General features: G+C 42.3%; 1 long non-coding RNA gene across 1 annotated transcript; it reads left to right on the top strand.

The window, feature by feature from the left end:
• Positions 1-20,144: 20,144 nt before the first annotated feature.
• On the top strand, positions 20,145-20,966 carry LOC132999390 (uncharacterized). Its single transcript, XR_009678153.1, has 3 exons — positions 20,145-20,237; positions 20,474-20,657; positions 20,897-20,966. It is a non-coding gene; the product is annotated as an uncharacterized LOC132999390 (long non-coding RNA).
• The last annotated feature ends 1,206 nt before the right edge of the window (positions 20,967-22,172 follow it).

Below are 22,172 nucleotides of genomic sequence, written 5' to 3'. Positions count from 1 at the left end.
TGTGTGTGTGTGTGTGTGTGTGTGTGTGTGTGTGTGTGTGTGTGTGTGTGTGCGAGTGTGTGTGTGTGTGTGTGTGTGTGTGTGTGTGTGTGTGTGTGTGCGTGTGCGAGTGTGTGCATTTAATTTTCCCTTTCCAGAGAGGAAGTCGATAAAAAGCGATTCCTTACCCCCCCCCCAAACCTCTGCTTCTCATCTTTTCACTCACTTCTATTGTTCTTTTCTCACTTACCTCTCTCTCCCTCTCTCTCTCTTAGACCTGGTCAATAATATACTTCACACACTGGAGTCACTCTCCACTCTCCTTCTTTCATCTTTCTTTCCTCACACTGTCTTTTAACTTTTAGTCTCACCAGGTCGTCCTCTTCTTTTCAGTCCCCATTTCCCCAATTTCTTTTTCTTTCCTCTCATTTGTTGTGAAAGAACTTTTCTGATGAACTCAACCGTTACTAGCGAAGCATTATTGTGTTGATGAGCAAAAAACCCTGATGCATGGAACCCTGAAGTCCCTTTCCCTGGAGAGAGAAGTTTCTGAGAGGGTTCCATGCAGCGTGGTTCCTTCTGTGAACGTCTGTCCTATTCGATGACTTGTCTCTGTGTCTATGAGTTCTCTCCCTGGGTCTCTCTCTGCACTGTGGTGTTGCAGTGTGTGATTAATGCTTCGTCACGGAGCTGCAGAGGCAACATGGTGTCATTGAATTATTTTCACTGTGCTGGAGTTCGTTAATGGAGCTGATGACAGAAGTTTCCCTGGTGCTGCAGGGGAGGAAAACAGAGACACACACACATGTTGTCAACAGGCTGCTGTGTCCTGTGTTGCAACGTGTCGGGTGCACAATGGAAGTGGACTTATGTGTGTGTGTGTGTGTACCTGGTTTACTCGTCTCTATTTGCTCTGCAAGAATAAACTGTTCAACCTGAGGAGCACATCTCTCTGCTGGATTTCAGTGTGGAGGAGTTTAATGCCTTTAAAATGACGCCATTGGCCTTGAATCTGAATTAGGGGTGCAACGATTAGTCGACGTTGTCGACAAAAATCGATGACAGGAATAGTCGCCGACGAATTTACTAGTCGATGATTCGTTGGTTACGTCATAGCACGTGTTTCTCGTGCCGCGCAGCGGAACCAAACGTCGTTTTACCGGAGGTGCTGATGAAAGCAACTGAGGAGTGAGCCATCTCGCTCCCTTCCTATCTCTGAAAGTCGCGCATGTGCAATAGCGTCAAAACACGGTCCGATGGCGTCCTCCGCTGCAGCAGCATCGCGTACCAGAAAGTAAAAAGTTCCGGAGAACTTCACCCGTAACAGCCCAAAAAAAACTACCTGCAGTATCTGTACAGAGGACCTGCTCTCCATGGAAGCAGGACACACGCATTTGAGGAGGAGGAGTCACGTGTGACTTCGTAACGGAGACGATGCGGACTCTCCTCTGTCAGATGTTATATATAAACGTAGATACCTGCGCGCAGGATTCTAGCATCCATTACAAAAATATGGTTTAAACTTTTTATTAACGAGTTTAAAAGCGTTATGTTATCCTATTGCCTGACAAACGTCTTGTTTTAATCACAATTATTTAGTCTGAAGAAGACTGTAGTTTCGTTTGTTGATGTTTTTATTGCTGTTACTTTCCCTGTCATTTTTGTTAACAGGAAAAATGAATACTTGATTTTTAATTTATTTTTTTTATTAGCACTTTGCCTGTCCTTGGTTTTAAATGGACAAAACTTGATTTGTCTTTGCTTTTGTGTCAGCAGTACCCTTACATGCTACAAAGTTTATTAAAAGACATTTTTTTTGAATAAAGTATCAATTTTTATTGCCTTTATTTTCAGTCACCACATGCCTCGAACAACCTCAAGCTAAATTTAAAAGCTGTTTGCTAAATAAGAGCAGTTGAGAATTTGTGTCATTCATAATCCGATTAGTCGATTAATCGTTTCAATAATCGGTGACTAATCGACTATCAGAAGAGTCGTTAGTTGCAGCCCTAATCTGAATGCAACATCCACGTATGTTTACATACAGCAATTGCAGTCGGCAGTTTCTAAGAATCCGGAGGTGAAATCTTCCTCCAGGGCACGGGTGTCTTATCCTCCTTGGATTTTTTTCTCTGTTTCGCTAAATCCATCAAAAGAGGTCAAGCCACCGTGTGAGATTTGAGTGTAAGTGTAGAATGTAAACGCCCACCGTCAAGAAGAAGAAGAAGAAAGGAGAGAATGAGGTTTGTGATAGAGTGAGAGAGAGAGAGAGAGAGAGACCAACGTCTCTACTGGACAGTCGGCACTGAAACAGAATAACCAAACAGATATTTATAGTTTCATACTTTATATTTAACAGTTGCTTAGGTGATGATTCATTTACTATAGGTGTATATTCTGAGTGACCTTGTTTTTTAGCATATTTAACAGTTTTATTACATAATTTCCTTTGGAGGAATGAGGAGAACCACATTGTCCTGTAGCAACATTAAGAAAAAAAAAAAATTGGAAGAAAATCAAAGCATAATATCAAGATGATAAGAGTAAAAGGGAAAAGGGACCGGTTATTAGGGACCGATGCCTTGCGTAAGAAAAGAAGATCCTCAAGAATGTGTGTGTGTGTGTGTGTGTGTGTGTTGTGATTGTGTGTGTGTTGATTTGTATTGGTCCTGAATAGCAGTGGACAGCAGCTCTCAACAGCAGCAGCCGGCCGATTCCGTCCCTGCATGAATACACAGCTGCAGGGAAGACACACACACACAGAGACACAGGCGACAAACACACACGTGCAGATCCAGACACACACAGGGATGCATGCAGAGGACTCGCATTGAATCAAATACACACAAACACCCATGTGCACTGACACAGATATACACACACTCGCTGGGTTATAGAGTGTGGCTCTGTGGGATGATGTTAACAAACTGCAGCAGCAACTGGGACTGAAAAGGGAGAAAGAAGAAACAGTGTACTGTAACAGGAAAGGTGCATCACACACACACACACACACACACACACATACACACACACGTGTTGATGAACAGAAAAGACTAACAGATAATGACCACTCGCAGAGAGACAGGATGGAGGTGGGAGGCAGATTTCCAGCTGTAATGTGACATTTTGTCCGTCTTTTGAAAGAAGCTTTATAAATTATTATTATTATTATTTCATATGGAGGCTGGCTGTTAAGTGTATGGATGATAGCATTCAACTCAAAGTGCACAAAGTAGAAAACAGGAAGATGACAACTGAGCAGCGTTGGAGAATGTCAGACTGGACAAGGTTCCACTATTCATACAAACAAGTGTGTTTCTCATAATAACTTCCCTGTGAGCACAGACTGTAAATAAAGATGGACAACACATCTCAACTTCCTCCCACCTCTACGGAAATGAAGCGAAAATATCTCTGATAGTTTAGAGCAGGGGTGGGCAAACTTTTTGACTCGCGGGCCACATTGGGTTCTAAAATTTGACAGAGGGGCCGGGCCAGGAACAGATGGATGGAGTGTTTTTGTGAACTAATATAAATGACATGGAAAAATCATTACATGAAAGGATTTGGCCTTTACCAAGTAGCAAAGCACTTCTTTGCAAGGCCATTTAACAAAAACTCGCCTTCTGCTCGGCACTCATTGTCCACTTTTCGTTTCCTTGATCCTCTCATTTTACAGAAGGGCTCACAGTGCAAAGGGAAAAAGTGGGAGATCATGTGCCTTTTCAAGCCCTATAACACCAACACTCCCGGGCAAATTTAATTTAGCTGACGCTTTTATCCAAAGCGACTTACAATAAGTTCATTCAACCCCGAGGGTTCAAACCCAGAACAACAAGAATCAAGAAAGTATGATTTCTTCCTGAATAAAGCAAAACTACAAAGTGCTATAAGTACGTGCCATTTAAGTACTACTAAATTGATGGTTTGTTTTTTAATAATTTGGAAGTTTGGAAGACAAGTTCGGCGGGCCGGATTAAAAAGCCCAACGGGCCGTATATGGCCCGCGGGCCGTACTTTGCCCATGTCTGGTTTAGAGTCTCTCCAATACCGGTCATGGAATGGAGCCGTGGTATTTTCGGTCTTACCAGTAAATCAAACTTCAGGAACACGCGTGATTAAAACTACAGAAAATGACAGAAACCACCTGAGAACAAACTTATATCTACTTCATCTATGTCCCATATCGTAACATAGATTATTAACAATTAACACATATTATATTATATTATATTAAATTATACTGCATTACATTGCATATTGCAATTTGACACTGTCACTGTTTTGCATTTTGCATTTCACTATTACTTCACTTTTTAAATCTTTTATCTTTTATATAGTTTTATATAGATATGTTTATGTTTAAATAAATGTTACTTTGTATAAATATTAGAAAAAGTGAGTAAATACGAAGTAAATAGTGAGTAAATATATATTGTTTTTAATTGTTTTTCTTATGTGTGGTGTATTTATTCTGTTTTTATGTTTCTTTGTTCATTGTATGCACCAATAACCAGAGCAAATTCCAGGTAGGTGTAAACCTACTTGGCAATAAATACATTCTGATTCTGATTCTGATTCTAGAAGAGGCAGAGTTTACCACCAATAATAAAGCCGGGGGGGTGATCCAGATATTTTGGCTTCACTTTGGAGCTGCTCTCATTTCATCCATCTTCACATACTGAGCTTCATCAGAAGAGTTGTATCCTCAAATGGTCCAATAGAGTCGACTGAAGCAGAATGTCAATTTGTTGTTTGAGACATGGAGACAATTTTGTATTAATAACTCTTTAACACTCAACAACAGTTGAACACTGTGAATATTATTTTCTCTTAGCCCGGGGTTTTCGTTTCTGCAGCATCAGTGGAGAGAAGTTGTCTCTTCATCTTTTCTTAAATCAAACCCTCATGGAGACATTTGCTTTATTTCCATGTCCAATTATATTTGACTGCTCTTTGGTTTTGTTCCATAAAATCTGCTGTTACTCGGAGAAACTCACTTTATGAAACAACAGAGGATAACGGCGACATTTCCCAAAACAACCTAATAAATATTTGATCACATTTTAACAGGTTTTTACATTAAGTGGCAATTATGACTTTATTAGCTTCCACAAGGACGATGAGGGAGGAGAGACTGGGAGAGAGAAAACACACTGGAACCTGTTTCCCTGTCTTCTTCAGCCCCTTGTAACCAAAGCTAATTCTAACTGAACACACACACACACACACACACACACACACACACACACACACACACACACACACCATCTAACCCTTATCTTGTCATCTGGGATGTGTTTGTACTTCCTCGCTTTTATCTTTTGTTTTTCTTCTAATCTGTATTTGTTGTTCGCCGATCTCCGCAAAGCACTTTCTGACAAACCTGTTTGATAAAAGCACTTTGGGACTTGATGGAGTTTGGCTCTCGGGACGGATGGAGGGATGAGGAGAGACGGAGACTGAGGGAGGAGAGATGAGATCAGATCGGATGAGATCACAGGAGAATAATGAGGGGGGGAGAGACGTTTTATAACAAACACGGGTAGAAGGATCTTTGGATTTGTGTCTTAAGCAGGATATTAAGCAACACATTTGAAAAAGCCTCAATCCTCTTTGTGTGTTTGTGTGTTTGTGTGTGTGTGTGTTTGCTCTTGTTTGTTCCTGCTCAAATCGGCCTCGTCATTTCCTGCAGTTTCCTTAATCTTCTGAGTAATGTCTCACATTTGGTCCAGCTCAGGTTGTCATTTAATTTCTATTGACGTCTCAAATTCAATTTTTAATTTACATATTATAAAATGACCTCAGATATGCCAGCATTATTAAAAACTATGGTATAAACATAATAAAATGACACGGATCCCCACAACAATCACACCAGTGCATCTGGATTATTATTTGGATCTGCACCAAATTGCTCAGAGTTATAACCATCAGTCCTCTAATACGTCTTTATGAGTCTGATTTGTTTTCATAAAGATCCAAAATCAATGAAGATGTTGAAGGAAGTGGAAATCCAGATCCACAAGAGACTGTACTGGGTTATTCCCTGACTGATATGACTTCCTTCCTCAAAGTTAGTTAGTAGTAGTTTAGGTGTAATCTTAGTAAACAGATAAAACCATGACTTCCTCGGTGGTTTTAATAAACTCATTTGAAACCTGCAGGGCAGCTCCGCCCCTGAGAAAACATTTGTCCTCCTGAGTCTCTCGTCGGTGTCAGTTAGTGAAACGGTCCGGACGCTCCAGTGGAGCTGATCCCCGGCTGACAGGTCGGACGCTGCAGCAGAACCGGGCCGATCCCACGAGCCGGCGCTGAGTCGATGTGAAACCAGATGGTGCAAGGAAGAAAAAACGATCTCCCAGGATCATGTTTTATAATAAAATGTAGATTTGGGGCAGAAATGAGTGAAGAAAGTTCATTAGGAATCCTCAGAGTTTAGCTGGTGCTCGTGTTTGGGGCCCGAGCTCCAGAGGAGGATCAAACGGAAGATGATGCAACTTTGTGTCTGTGAATCCACAGGAGATGGAGACGGATTGTTTTGGTTACACACACACGTGAGCAGGATGAAGGAGTGTGTGTTTATGATGGAGGAGCAGAGTCACACCAGCTGTGTGTGTCTGCGAGCACGAGCTGGTGAAAGAGGGATTCAAACACAAATCCGTGGCTTGAATGAGCCGTCGTGAACATTATAGCCAGGAGCTCCGTCTCTCTCTCTCTCTCTCTCTCTCTCTCTCTCTCTCTCTCTCTCTCTTCCCCACACCCGCTCGGTGTCGCACAGCTAATTAAGAACCAGTCATCAGCCTGCTTTTGTTCCGGCTAATTCGTATTTTCATTGCCGTTCTCGTCCAAATCACATGCCAGTTTAATATCACTTAAAGCACAAGCATGGAGCCGTTGGTCGTGATTAAAGTTCCCGGTGAGTAAAGCACGAGCAGAGATATCACACGTCATGAATTACTCCATCACGTTTTCCTCTCATCAAAGGTGAGAGATGGAACAAGATTGAAAAGTACTTTACTTTATGGACTTGACATATTAGTCATTCAGAAAGTAATTGTCTAACAGCCTATATGAAAATTGAATTTATAGAAACCCAACATACAGTATATTTTGTGGTACATGTTGCATATATATATATATATATTATCCTGAGAAAAATACTGATACAATACCTGCGTTTTTTAATGAGGAAAATAAAATAATTTTCTGATATTTAGCTAAACTGGCTGCTCGATCCCCATGCCGATGTACGAGCGGTCATCAAGACTAGAAAGCAATATATAGATAAACAACATTTACCATATATTTGCATTAATAAAATAAATTACCAGCTTTTTAACGTTAAAAAAGAATATTAAGCTACTTAAATCAAACTTGTTATTATAGAAATAACAGCTGAATGAAGCAGCAGGAAATGTTGATATGTTTCCCTTCATTTAGGACATTTGTTAACCAGGTTGTGCGTTGAATCATCAGCTCGAGTTCACGCTCACGTGTGAGTTTGTGTAACTTCAGCCGGATCTCAGCAGTTACTTCACCACATAAAGGTTGTTTGGTTGTATTGTCGTTGGCCTTGTTCATCTCATCCTGGGAGGAAATGCTTCATCAGCTCCTCCTGTCAGTTCGGTGAATATCCAGCTCGGACAGTTTGTCACTATCTGACTCGACTGTCACAACTAAACAAGTTTGTGTTCTCACAGGAAACCTGGTGTGTGTCATTCTTTACGAAGAGGAAAGAATAGAGCCGCAGTGATATGGATTTTGTGTGGGAGTGAATTTCTACTACTGATTGAAACCTTATGAAAAAGGAAATGTAGTGGAGGCTTCACATTTTACATCTTAACCATAAAGTAATATGTATAGGAAACAAAATCTTTTACTGTTAATTATAAACACTGATTATTAACATCTCTGTTTTCATATTATTGTATGTCAGAAAACATAAATACACACTGATATCTCTGTAGAAAGTTCATAGAATAGAAAAGAATAGAATAGGAAGCCTTAACTTCCATTGAACCAGAGGAAGCAGTACAACAAAAGAAGATGATAAAAAACAAGTTTAAAATCAGATTAAAGACACAAAATAATATATACGAGTCTAATTAATACTTTAAAATAGAGAGTCTTTCTAGTTCTGTGATTTTAATCAGCCCTCTGTAAATCAGTGGAGCTTTAGAGACTCTTGTTCTTTTGCTTTCATCTAATAAGGGTTTTCTGGTTGCAGCTAAATATTAAGTTTATTAAAACTTTAAACCCTCGTCTTGGATTTTAGGAAAACAGTCTGCAAGGAACAGAATAAACAAATGAGACAGAACAGATTCTAAATTGAAGACGACCACTAGTGAAAATCATGTGAAACAAAACTCGATAAGTCTTCACAGGAATTCATTTAAATCTTTATCATCTTCAGTTGCGGCTTGAAAAAATTCCAAATCATTTGCCTTCTCATGCCAGAAATTGACTGTTTTTGTTCAGTGATTCACTCAAAGCTTTTATGCAGAAAGCAACATGATGTTTTACCACTGTGGGTTAGGGTTAGGGTTCGGGTTAGGGTTAGGGTTAGGGTTCGGGTTGGGGTTGGGGTTAGGGTTTGGGTTAGGGTTTGGGTTAGGGTTCGGGTTGGTGTTGGTGTTGGGGTTGGGTTTCGGGTTAGGGTTAGGGTTAGGGTTCGTGTTAGGGTTCGGGGATAGGGTTAGGGTTAGGGTTGGGGTTGGGGTTGGGGTTAGGGTTAGGGTTAGGGTTAGGGTTAGGGTTAGGGTTCGGGTTAGGGTTCGGGTTAGGGTTAGGGTTAGGGTTAGGGTTAGGGTTAGGGTTAGGGTTAGGGTTAGGTTTAGGGTTTGGGTTTGGGTTAGGGTTAGGTTTAGTTGTGCAGGACGACCCTCAGGCCACATTAACACGAGGATTCATCTGGAGGATAGGGTTAGGGTTAGGGTTAGGGTTGGGGTTAGGGTTAGGGTTAGGGTTAGGAGATTCCCATTCAAAGTCAATACGAAATGGAAGTCAACCCATATTCCAACCCAGATTTCTATCTGTAGTGATGAAAATGGAAGTTGGAATTAAATCGATTCCAGAATTAAATTCCAGCTCTAACCCTAACCACTAGATGGCAGTATAACACAACTTTTTAATTCCAATTCCAATTTCCGTTTTTTATTGAAAATTTCCCTTACTTCACATTTACAACTATGTATTCATAAAAATAAAAGGGTTGCCCTAAAGTGCTACATTTGTGCCTTCATTACATTTAAGTCCATATTTTTTATTGAAAATTGCCTTTACTTCACATTTACAACCATTTATTAATAAAAATAAAAGGGTTGCCCTAAAGTGCTACGTTTGTGCCTTCATTACATTGAAGTCCATATATGTGTGGGGGATGGGCACAATTTAGAATTTGACATCCCAAACACCGAGCTATGTCATTTCAACTACAAATCGAGTACAGCCGTGGGAATAAGTGAGTTTTGTAGCACTCTCACCAAGCTCCTCCTTGACCCTTCACCTTTGAAAAGGTCAAAGGTCAAATTTTAACTAAGTCGTAGGGCGACGAAATACACGTTTTCAGAAAGCTCAGAGGAAGGAGGTCTCAGGTGTACCTCTCCCTAACTTGAATAGTTTTTAATACTGACACTAGAGGGCGCAAAAGGTCCAAAATTCCTAATTTTTAAAGTCCTATATCATGGGAACACAAGCACTTAGAACATTGAGAAAATCAGCTTTGCAGAGCACTCTGGGCCATCTACAAAGGCAGTGGGGGCGAGATATAGCTGGGACGACATTTGGGACAAAACATGCTCCAAAAGTCTTCCAACTCCCATCACTGACTGCCCTCTCGTTGTTGACAACAGACCCCTGGACAGAAATCAAATAGGTCGTTCACAAACGACATGGCATGTTGGTAAAGATGAGAAAAATTTCAATGTGAAAATGTACAAATCAGGAAGATGGAATTATTGTTTTCTAGTCTCAGGGTTAGCGACAGGAAGCACCAAAATTTCACACATTGTGCGTCTATGCAAGGACTATCGCATATCTGAATATCAGCTCAATTGGCGACGGTCAAAAAATCCTCTCCTGGTCAATAGCTCCTGAAATCCTTTTTGGCCTCTGGCATTGGGGTGGGGGATGGGCACAATTTAGAATTTGACATCCCAAACACCGAGCTATGTCATTTCAATTACAAATCGAGTACAGCCGTGGGAGTAAGTGAGTTTTGTAGCATTCTCACCAAGCTCCTCCATGACCCTTCACCTTTGAAAAGGTCAAAGGTCAAATTTTAACTAAGTCGTAGGGCGACGAAATACAAGTTTTCAGAAAGCTCATAGGAAGGAGGTCCCTGGTGTACCTCTCCCTAACTTGAATAGTTTTTAATACTGACACTAGAGGGCGCAAAAGGTCCAAAATTCCTCATTTTTTAAGTCCTATATCATGGGAACAAAAGCACTGAGAACATTGAGAAAATCAGCTATGCAGAGCACTCTGGGCCATCTACAAAGGCAGTGGGGGCGAGATATAGCTGGGACGACATTTGGGACAAAACATGCTCCAAAAGTCTTCCAACTATCATCACTGACTGCCCTCTCGTTGTTGACAACAGACCCCTGGACAGAAATCAAATAGGTCGTTCACAAACGACATGGCATGTTGGTAAAGATGAGTAAAATTTCAATGTGAAAATGTACAAATCAGGAAGATGGAATTATTGTTTTCTATTCTCAGGGTTAGCGACAGGAAGCACCAAAATTTCACACATTGTGCGTCTATGCAAGGGCTATCGCATATCTGAATATCAGCTCAATTGGCGACGGTCAAAAAATCCTCTCCTGGTCAATAGCTCCTGAAATCCTTTTTGGCCTCTGGCATTGGGGTGGGGGATGGGAAACTTAACTCATTGAAGTGCTCTATCTCCTCGATGGAAACAGTCAGGGGTGAGAAATGACATGTTTGGAAAGCTCTCAGAGTGCTCTATCACATATGTGAATGCCACATAGGTGGCACTCTTCTGGAGCAAGGTCTTTAATGGAGAGAGATATAAGAAGGGGACCTGGACATTCTGAAAGGCCTCGACGAGACGAATGTGACAATGCCCCGAATGTCCTGCTTCATGTAGCATTGATGCTTACAGAACTCTACTTCCATATTTTCATCTATGATTGCTCTGAATAGATGGAAATGTGGAGGCAGGAAATTTTCACGCCTCCACATTTTAATCTATGCCAATGAGGCAACCTCCTGAAGTTCACCATCAATTTTGCAGGACTTCCTGTCGGTTTACATAAATCATATTTGACTCACTACTTCATGAGGATAATGGCTTTTAGGTAACAGTGGTTGCTAGTCTCTAAGTGGTCATATGGTCGAGTAGAGCCCCGAAATGTCACTCGACTAGGCCTCGTTTGTAGACGACCTCTTGACCTGGAAGCTAAATTGCCTTAACTACTCAACCGAGAGGCTTTCGGACACAGGCCCAGTTGTTCCCGAAAGCTCTTGAAGAGCTCTATGACATATGTGAGAATCAGCCCTGTAAGTTATTGTTTTGGTCGAAAGTTCCAACAAGGCCCCAGACTCTCAGAGCCCATGAACACTCATACACCCTGACTCCCTCTTGCCAAACAAGGTGAATGGGGCCAACTCGGCCATACTTCATCTTAGAGCCTTGATCCAGGCAGGGACGGAAAGGTTTCATCGACCTGATTGGCCCAGTGTTGGAATCATAGCTGTGGCTCCTTCCTGTGCAGAGCTAGGGGGCAGCAAAAGTTATTTTTTTCTGTTTGCTAAAGTCCTATATCTTCTCAATGGAAGCTGTCAAGGGTGAGAAAGAGACATGTTTGGAAAGGTCTCAGAGTGCTCTATCACATATGTGAATGCCACATAGGTGGCACTCTTCTGGAGCAAGGTCTTTAATGGAGAGAGATATAAGAAGGGGACCTGGATATTCTGAAAGACCTCGACGAGACGAATGTGACAATGCCCCGAATGTCCTGCTTCATGTAGCATTGATGCTTACAGAACTCTACTTCCATATTTTCATCTATGATTGCTCTGAATAGATGGAAACGTGGAGGAGGGAAAATTTCCCACATCCACGTTTTAATCTATGCAAATGAGGCGACCTCCTGAAGTTCACCATCAATTTTGCAGCACTTCCTGTCGGTTTACATCCATCATATTTGACTCACTACTTCATGGGGATGCTGGCTTTTAGGTAACAGTGGTTGCTAGTCTCTAAGTGGTCATATGGTCGAGTAGAGCCCCGAAATGTCACTTGACTCGGCCTCGTTTGTAGACGACCTCTTGACCTGGAAGCTAAATTGCCTTAACTACTCAACCGAGAGGCTTTCGGACACAGGCCCAGTTGTTCCCGAAAGCTCTTGAAGAGCTCTATGACATATGTGAGAATCAGCCCTGTAAGTTATTGTTTTGGTCGAAAGTTCCAACAAGGCCCCAGACTCTCAGAGCCCATGAACACTCATACACCCTGACTCCCTCTTGCCAAACAAGGTGAATGGGGCAAACTCGGCCATACTTCATCTTAGAGCCTTGATTCCTGCAGGGACGGAAAGGTTTCATCGACCTGATTGGCCCAGTGTTGGAATCATAGCTGTGGCTCCTTCCTGTGCAGAGCTAGGGGGCAGCAAAAGTTATTTTTTTCTGTTTGCTAAAGTCCTATATCTTCTCAATGGAAGCTGTCAAGGGTGAGAAAGAGACATGTTTGGAAAGGTCTCAGAGTGCTCTATCACATATGTGAATGCCACATAGGTGGCACTCTTCTGGAGCAAGGTCTTTAATGGAGAGAGATATATGAAGGGGACCTGGATATTCTGAAAGGCCTCGACGAGACGAATGTGACAATGCCCCGAATGTCCTGCTTCATGTAGCATTGATGCTTACAGAACTCTACTTCCATATTTTCATCTATGATTGCTCTGAATAGATGGAAACGTGGAGGAGGGAAAATTTCCCACATCCACGTTTTAATCTATGCAAATGAGGCGACCTCCTGAAGTTCACCATCAATTTTGCAGCACTTCCTGTCGGTTTACATCCATCATATTTGACTCACTACTTCATGGGGATGCTGGCTTTTAGGTAACAGTGGTTGCTAGTCTCTAAGTGGTCATATGGTCGAGTAGAGCCCCGAAATGTCACTTGACTCGGCCTCGTTTGTAGACGACCTCTTGACCTGGAAGCTAAATTGCCTTAACTACTCAACCGAGAGGCTTTCGGACACAGGCCCAGTTGTTCCCGAAAGCTCTTGAAGAGCTCTATGACATATGTGAGAATCAGCCCTGTAAGTTATTGTTTTGGTCGAAAGTTCCAACAAGGCCCCAGACTCTCAGAGCCCATGAACACTCATACACCCTGACTCCCTCTTGCCAAACAAGGTGAATGGGGCAAACTCGGCCATACTTCATCTTAGAGCCTTGATCCAGGCAGGGACGGAAAGGTTTCATCGACCTGATTGGCCCAGTGTTGGAATCATAGCTGTGGCTCCTTCCTGTGCAGAGCTAGGGGGCAGCAAAAGTTATTTTTTTCTGTTTGCTAAAGTCCTATATCTTCTCAATGGAAGCTGTCAAGGGTGAGAAAGAGACATGTTTGGAAAGGTCTCAGAGTGCTCTATCACATATGTGAATGCCACATAGGTGGCACTCTTCTGGAGCAAGGTCTTTAATGGAGAGAGATATAAGAAGGGGACCTGGATATTCTGAAAGACCTCGACGAGACGAATGTGACAATGCCCCGAATGTCCTGCTTCATGTAGCATTGATGCTTACAGAACTCTACTTCCATATTTTCATCTATGATTGCTCTGAATAGATGGAAACGTGGAGGAGGGAAAATTTCCCACATCCACGTTTTAATCTATGCAAATGAGGCGACCTCCTGAAGTTCACCATCAATTTTGCAGCACTTCCTGTCGGTTTACATCCATCATATTTGACTCACTACTTCATGGGGATGCTGGCTTTTAGCTAACAGTGGTTGCTAGTCTCTATGTGGTCATATGGTCGAGTAGAGCCCCGAAATGTCACTCGAATAGGCCTCGTTTGTAGACGACCTCTTGACCTGGAAGCTAAATTGCCTTAACTACTCAACCGAGAGGCTTTCGGACACAGGCCCAGTTGTTCCCGAAAGCTCTTGAAGAGCTCTATGACATATGTGAGAATAAGCCCTGTAAGTTTTTGTTTTGGTCAAAAGTTCCAACAAGGCCCCAGACTCTCAGAGCCCATGAACACTCATACACCCTGACTGCCTCTTGCCAAACAAGGTGAATGGGGCCAACTCGGCCATACTTCATCTTAGAGCCTTGATCCAGGCAGGGACGGAAATGTCTCATCGACCTGATTGGCCCAATGTTGGAATCATAGCTGTGGCTCCTTCCTGTGCAGAGCTAGGGGGCAGCAAAGTTAATTTTTTCTGTTTGCTAAAGTCCTATATCTTCTCAATGGAAGCTGTCAAGGGTAAGAAAGAGACATGTTTGGAAAGCTCTCAGAGTGCTCTATCACATATGTGAATGCCACATAGGTGGCACTCTTCTGGAGCAAGGTCTTTAATGGAGAGAGATATAAGAAGGGGACCTGGACATTCTGAAAGGCCTCGACGAGACGAATGTGACAATGCCCCGAATGTCCTGCTTCATGTAGCATTGATGCTGACAGAACTCTACTTCCATATTTTCATCTATGATTGCTCTGAATAGATGGAAATGTGGAGGCGGGAAATTTTCACTCCTCCACATTTTAATCTATGCCAATGAGGCGACCTCCTGAAGTTCACCATCAATTTTGCAGCACTTCCTGTCGGTTTACATCCATCATATTTGACTCACTACTTCATGGGGATGCTGGCTTTTAGGTAACAGTGGTTGCTAGTCTCTAAGTGGTCATATGGTCGAGTAGAGCCCCGAAATGTCACTCGACTAGGCCTCGTTTGTAGACGACCTCTCGACCTGGAAGCTAAATTGCCTAAACTCCTCAACCGAGAGGCTTTCGGACACAGGCCCAGTTGTTCCCGAAAGCTCTCGAAGAGCTCTATGACATATGTGAGAATCAGCCCTGTAAGTTATTGTTTTGGTCAAAAGTTCCAACAAGGCCCCAGACTCTCAGAGCCCATGAACACTCATACACCCTGACTCCCTCTTGACAAACAAGGTGAATAGGGCAAACTCGGCCATACTTCATCTTAGAGCCTTGATCCAGGCAGGGACGGAAAGGTCTCATCGACCTGATTGGCCCAGTGTGCGAATCATAGCTGTGGCTCCTTCCTGTGCAGAGCTAGGGGGCAGCAAAAGTTATTTTTTTCTGTTTGCTAAAGTCCTATATCTTCTCAATGGAAGCTGTCAAGGGTGAGAAAGAGACATGTTTGGAAAGGTCTCAGAGTGCTCTATCACATATGTGAATGCCACATAGGTGGCACTCTTCTGGAGCAAGGTCTTTAATGGAGAGAGATATAAGAAGGGGACCTGGATATTCTGAAAGACCTCGACGAGACGAATGTGACAATGCCCCGAATGTCCTGCTTCATGTAGCATTGATGCTTACAGAACTCTACTTCCATATTTTCATCTATGATTGCTCTGAATAGATGGAAACGTGGAGGAGGGAAAATTTCCCACATCCACGTTTTAATCTATGCAAATGAGGCGACCTCCTGAAGTTCACCATCAATTTTGCAGCACTTCCTGTCGGTTTACATCCATCATATTTGACTCACTACTTCATGGGGATGCTGGCTTTTAGGTAACAGTGGTTGCTAGTCTCTAAGTGGTCATATGGTCGAGTAGAGCCCCGAAATGTCACTTGACTCGGCCTCGTTTGTAGACGACCTCTTGACCTGGAAGCTAAATTGCCTTAACTACTCAACCGAGAGGCTTTCGGACACAGGCCCAGTTGTTCCCGAAAGCTCTTGAAGAGCTCTATGACATATGTGAGAATCAGCCCTGTAGGTTATTGTTTTGGTCGAAAGTTCCAACAAGGCCCCAGACTCTCAGAGCCCATGAACACTCATACACCCTGACTCCCTCTTGCCAAACAAGGTGAATGGGGCAAACTCGGCCATACTTCATCTTAGAGCCTTGATCCAGGCAGGGACGGAAAGGTTTCATCGACCTGATTGGCCCAGTGTTGGAATCATAGCTGTGGCTCCTTCCTGTGCAGAGCTAGGGGGCAGCAAAAGTTATTTTTTTCTGTTTGCTAAAGTCCTATATCTTCTCAATGGAAGCTGTCAAGGGTGAGAAAGAGACATGTTTGGAAAGGTCTCAGAGTGCTCTATCACATATGTGAATGCCACATAGGTGGCACTCTTCTGGAGCAAGGTCTTTAATGGAGAGAGATATATGAAGGGGACCTGGATATTCTGAAAGGCCTCGACGAGACGAATGTGACAATGCCCCGAATGTCCTGCTTCATGTAGCATTGATGCTTACAGAACTCTACTTCCATATTTTCATCTATGATTGCTCTGAATAGATGGAAACGTGGAGGAGGGAAAATTTCCCACATCCACGTTTTAATCTATGCAAATGAGGCGACCTCCTGAAGTTCACCATCAATTTTGCAGCACTTCCTGTCGGTTTACATCCATCATATTTGACTCACTACTTCATGGGGATGCTGGCTTTTAGCTAACAGTGGTTGCTAGTCTCTATGTGGTCATATGGTCGAGTAGAGCCCCGAAATGTCACTCGAATAGGCCTCGTTTGTAGACGACCTCTTGACCTGGAAGCTAAATTGCCTTAACTACTCAACCGAGAGGCTTTCGGACACAGGCCCAGTTGTTCCCGAAAGCTCTTGAAGAGCTCTATGACATATGTGAGAATAAGCCCTGTAAGTTATTGTTTTGGTCAAAAGTTCCAACAAGGCCCCAGACTCTCAGAGCCCATGAACACTCATACACCCTGACTCCCTCTTGCCAAACAAGGTGAATGGGGCCAACTCGGCCATACTTCATCTTAGAGCCTTGATCCAGGCAGGGACGGAAATGTCTCATCGACCTGATTGGCCCAGTGTTGGAATCATAGCTGTGGCTCCTTCCTGTGCAGAGCTAGGGGGCAGCAAAGTTAATTTTTTCTGTTTGCTAAAGTCCTATATCTTCTCAATGGAAGCTGTCAAGGGTAAGAAAGAGACATGTTTGGAAAGCTCTCAGAGTGCTCTATCACATATGTGAATGCCACATAGGTGGCACTCTTCTGGAGCAAGGTCTTTAATGGAGAGAGATATAAGAAGGGGACCTGGACATTCTGAAAGGCCTCGACGAGACGAATGTGACAATGCCCCGAATGTCCTGCTTCATGTAGCATTGATGCTGACAGAACTCTACTTCCATATTTTCATCTATGATTGCTCTGAATAGATGGAAATGTGGAGGCGGGAAATTTTCACTCCTCCACATTTTAATCTATGCCAATGAGGCGACCTCCTGAAGTTCACCATCAATTTTGCAGCACTTCCTGTCGGTTTACATCCATCATATTTGACTCACTACTTCATGGGGATGCTGGCTTTTAGGTAACAGTGGTTGCTAGTCTCTAAGTGGTCATATGGTCGAGTAGAGCCCCGAAATGTCACTCGACTAGGCCTCGTTTGTAGACGACCTCTCGACCTGGAAGCTAAATTGCCTAAACTCCTCAACCGAGAGGCTTTCGGACACAGGCCCAGTTGTTCCCGAAAGCTCTCGAAGAGCTCTATGACATATGTGAGAATCAGCCCTGTAAGTTATTGTTTTGGTCAAAAGTTCCAACAAGGCCCCAGACTCTCAGAGCCCATGAACACTCATACACCCTGACTCCCTCTTGACAAACAAGGTGAATAGGGCAAACTCGGCCATACTTCATCTTAGAGCCTTGATCCAGGCAGGGACGGAAAGGTCTCATCGACCTGATTGGCCCAGTGTTGGAATCATAGCTGTGGTTCCTTCCTGTGCAGAGCTAGGGTCAGCATGGCAGCATTAGCAGCTAGGTAAGTTTGCTCTGTAATTTCTTGATTTTTGTTAGACACAAAGTGCTGATACCTGACTGATTTTGCTCTATTTCAGTGTGTAACATATTAATATCACCTTAGGTGTTGTTTTCTCATGCACTTTTGATTGTTTGAAAAGTTGATTTATATCACATGGTGAGCACATGGTCGGTTAAAATGACATATATGTAAATATGGAATTTGTCCATCGTAATTCCAAATTTCGTAGATGAAAACTTGCACTTCCTTTCCCCACAGGAATAGCATGGCAGCATTAGCAGGAATAGCATGGCAGCATTAGCAGCTTGGTAAGTTTGCTCTGTAATTTCTTGATTTTTGTTAGACACAAAGTGCTGATACCTGACTGCTTTTGCTCTATTTCAGTGTGTAGCATATCAATATCACCTTAGGTGTTGTTTTCTCATGCCCTTTTGATTTTTTGAAAAGTTGATTTATATCACATGTGAGCACATGGTCGGTTAAAATGACATATATGTAAATATGGAATTTGTCCATCGTAATTCCAAATTTCGTAGATGAAAACTTGCACTTCCTTTCCCCACAGGAAGTAACACAAGAGTAGCATTGGTAGCATTAGCAGCTTGGTAAGTTTGCTCTGTAATTTCTTGATTTTTGTTAGACACAAAGTGCTGATACCTGACTGATTTTGCTCTATTTCAGTGTGTAACATATTAATATCACCTTAGGTGTTGTTTTCTCATGCACTTTTGATTGTTTGAAAAGTTGATTTATATCACATGGTCAGCATATGGTTAGGGTTAGGTTTAGGTAAAATGACATATATGGAAACATGGAAGTTTTTCGATTTTAACTTCCAAATTATAATTCATGCCATTTAGATGAAACTTGGAAGTGGAGGAGCAACAGCAGCAGTAGCAGCATGGTAAGTGTGCTCTGTAATGTCTTGCTTTTTTCAGACGCAGTGTGTTGAAACTTCATCATGCATTATCCTAACCTGTTCAAATGCTTATGTCACAGCGCCACCTACTGGAAACAGGAAGTCATTCTTTTTTTTTCTTTTTAACATTTTTTTCCTTTTCATCTACAGGCCACAAAATTGTGTGGGTTGTGTTTCAGGAGCTACAATAATTTAAAGCAGCACCTGAATGTTTCCCACACAGTTCCTAATAAAGAGGAATTTCGTCTGTTGATGAAATTTGGGAATGCTAGGTAAGAACATACAGAACATATATTCATATGAAAACAAATATTTTTCTTGTCCATATTTCTTCCCCATTTATTCAATATTCCCTATTCTAGGACAACGGAACGCTTAGACTGCCCTGTGTGTGACAGGGGTTCATTCGTACGCCTGGACAAGCATCTGCAGGACACACATTTCTTAAATCCAGAGGTAAGTGCAAATGCACAATAATTCTTGCAAATGTAATCTTTAGTCACGATAAGAATTATTTTTGTGTCAAAATATGTCACTTTATATTAATAGGAAAGAGAGCCTCTGCTAAAGGATGCCAAGAGGACGTGCATTAGAAAGGAGTTTGCTGCTCTCCGCCTTACTGACCCTCAAAGTCCGATGGTATCATGTTTGGACATGCATGATCACTCTAATGGTAATTTTACACTATCATGTATTAATGTGTTTATGAAAGGTTGAATGTACAGTAAACAGGTCCTTGACATGCCTTTTCCAATTCATTACAGACGAAATTTATGAGAGAATGTCCATTTGGGAAGACGATATGCCCCTCGAGGAAGGGCAGCCGCTCAACCTGGCCCTGAGTCCAGATTCAGTGCATGGTCAACCTGAAATTGGTCTTCCTGTTTTATCATCTACCCCCCAAAAAAATCCACATCTCAGCCCTGGTGGCCAGAAAACCTCCTCCGATGGCCAAATACCCTGCTCCAGTGTCCTCACATCCCCCAACAGTGTCCACACATCCTCCTCTGATGTCCCCACATCCTCCTCCGATGTCCCCACATCCTCCTCCGGTGTCCATACAACCTCCTCCAGTGGGCTTGGTCATAGCCATCCTCTGCCTTCCTCACCTGTTATGCAGAACCAAGATAACTCCAGTCAGTCTTGTAACACCGATATTACAAGTCCACTTCCGAATCAACGCAAATGCAACTGCAAATGTGAAAACGTTGCAGTGAGATTGCAGGAGCTTGAAAATAGGGTAAACAGACTTGTGAGAGCCCAACCCTCGGTGCCCTCTACACCCAAGACACCCAGAGGCATACCGTCAAAACTAACTACCTCAGCCCAAAAATATGAACATGTGACAAAGTCGAACAAGTCAGAACATTTATTTCGTGAGTTTTCATTTCCTGTTTCCCTTTTCTCGTCTACAATTTTCATGGTTACATCTATAAAAAAACATGTATTGAATTACACAGCAATGTGGAAGCCATAGATTAGAATTTGAAATATATGGCTTCCACGTTGCTATGTAATGTAATAGATGTTGTTTTTTTAAATTTGGTAAATATAATAAAATATATATATACAATTTTTAATCCACAAACATTTTCTGTTTGTTTCATGACAGATAAGATCATTGATGACTACAGGAAGTTTCGACTGGGTTCACGGACAGGAATAAAAGATAAGGATAATGCCAGGCAGGCAGCGAGTCATGCACTCCGTTTTTGCCTCTATATGGCTACTGGGCTACCTCCAAAAATGGTCTCAATGGATATGAAGTTCCTTCTCCAGATTGACAAATTGCGCATGTAAGTGTGTTTTTTGGTTAGAATAAATAGAGATAAAATCTCTCTCTCTCTCTCTCTCTCTCTCTCTCTCTCTCTCTCGATATGTATATATATATATATATATATATACATTTATTGTTATGAATTTGAAATTATAATGTGATGTTTTTTAGTAGATGAAAAATTGGAATTTGGATTTGGAATCAGGTGGTGGGAACTAGAGGTGAGATTTCATTACTTGTACCTACCTTTTTTTGTAGGTGGCCACTATACCTCACCGAAAAGGGTTACCTCCCAACTACTGTAAGAAACATGATGACAAATGTCACCCTGTTCATCAGGCACATGAAGTGCTCATTCCTGGCGGTCAGCAAAGTCAGATCTTCTGACTTCGACAAACTCCTCTATGAGCTTAAGATGCTTCAGATGAATGTGCACAAGCACGTGGTTGTCCACCGTCAGAAGGTGATGAAAAAGAAGACAGGTAATGTTTGCTTTCTTTATTGTGTTATTGTTGTGTGTATATTCTGTCATCTAAAAAATAGGGATTTGGAACCTCAGAAATGAGTGGTATATGTGACACTCTTTTCACAGTTCAACTGCTTGAGGCGACAAAGGAAGTGACATTTATGAAGATCGCCAAAAAGAAAATTCCTGAGTTGCTTCGTAAGTACAATTCAGTACATATTTACTCATGACAGGAGATTTGGAGATGGAGAGAGGAGAATTGACATAAACCTGACTTGACTAAACTAAATGTATCTGTGTTATTTATTGTAGAATTCTTACCTGCTGATGGAAATTATGGTAAGGACCATTGTCATCTCATGGGCTACCTCATGGGCTATCTGAGCATCCTTACGGGACATCGCGCCGTCGTCTTTACCAACATGACCCATGATCAGGTGATGTCAGCAGACTGCTGGGGTGGTGGCAAGAAGTATAGGGTTATGGTAAGTATTTAAACTATTTGTTGGAAGAGATAGCAAAAGTTTTATTAGTATTTTTCTATTTCAGTTTAAGTCTACCTATCCACAGAAATAAGCTAATTTTCTGCATGTTTTCCCTAGGTGGATGACCACAAAACTATGAGCTCATTCGGGCAAGCTGCGGTGTGCCTAAACAAGATGGAATTTGAGTGGCTGAAAAAAGTTGCCTTCGGTAACTGCTGCCTTGGTGCGGAGGACAACAAATATGTTTTCCACACAATATTTGGCAGGTATATCGTGAAGCCGTCACTCTTCCTCCATATGGCTTGGGTGAATGCTGGACTGACGGGGCCAGTCAACTTTGGCCAGATCCGGAGCAGTGTCTCTACGCAGGTAGGTACTCAGGAAAGTGATATGTGTTAGGAGTGCCTGAAGTATAGCCAAGTATTTCACAATTTTCATCGATAATTTCCAGATTTCCATCTGTTTGATCTGAATCTGTATGTCGTAGGTGGGAATTTGGAAGACTTTCAGATTATGTTACACATATTTCTTCATTTGGGTTCACAGGCCAAGAATCACCTCACTGAGAAGGAGAGGAAGGAGG

The sequence above is a fragment of the Limanda limanda genome, chromosome 4, assembly GCF_963576545.1.
Source record: "Limanda limanda chromosome 4, fLimLim1.1, whole genome shotgun sequence".
In the NCBI taxonomy this organism is placed as follows: domain Eukaryota; kingdom Metazoa; phylum Chordata; class Actinopteri; order Pleuronectiformes; family Pleuronectidae; genus Limanda; species Limanda limanda.
The sequence above is the reverse complement of the archived record's forward strand: the minus strand, read 5'-3'. Positions and strand labels throughout refer to the sequence as shown.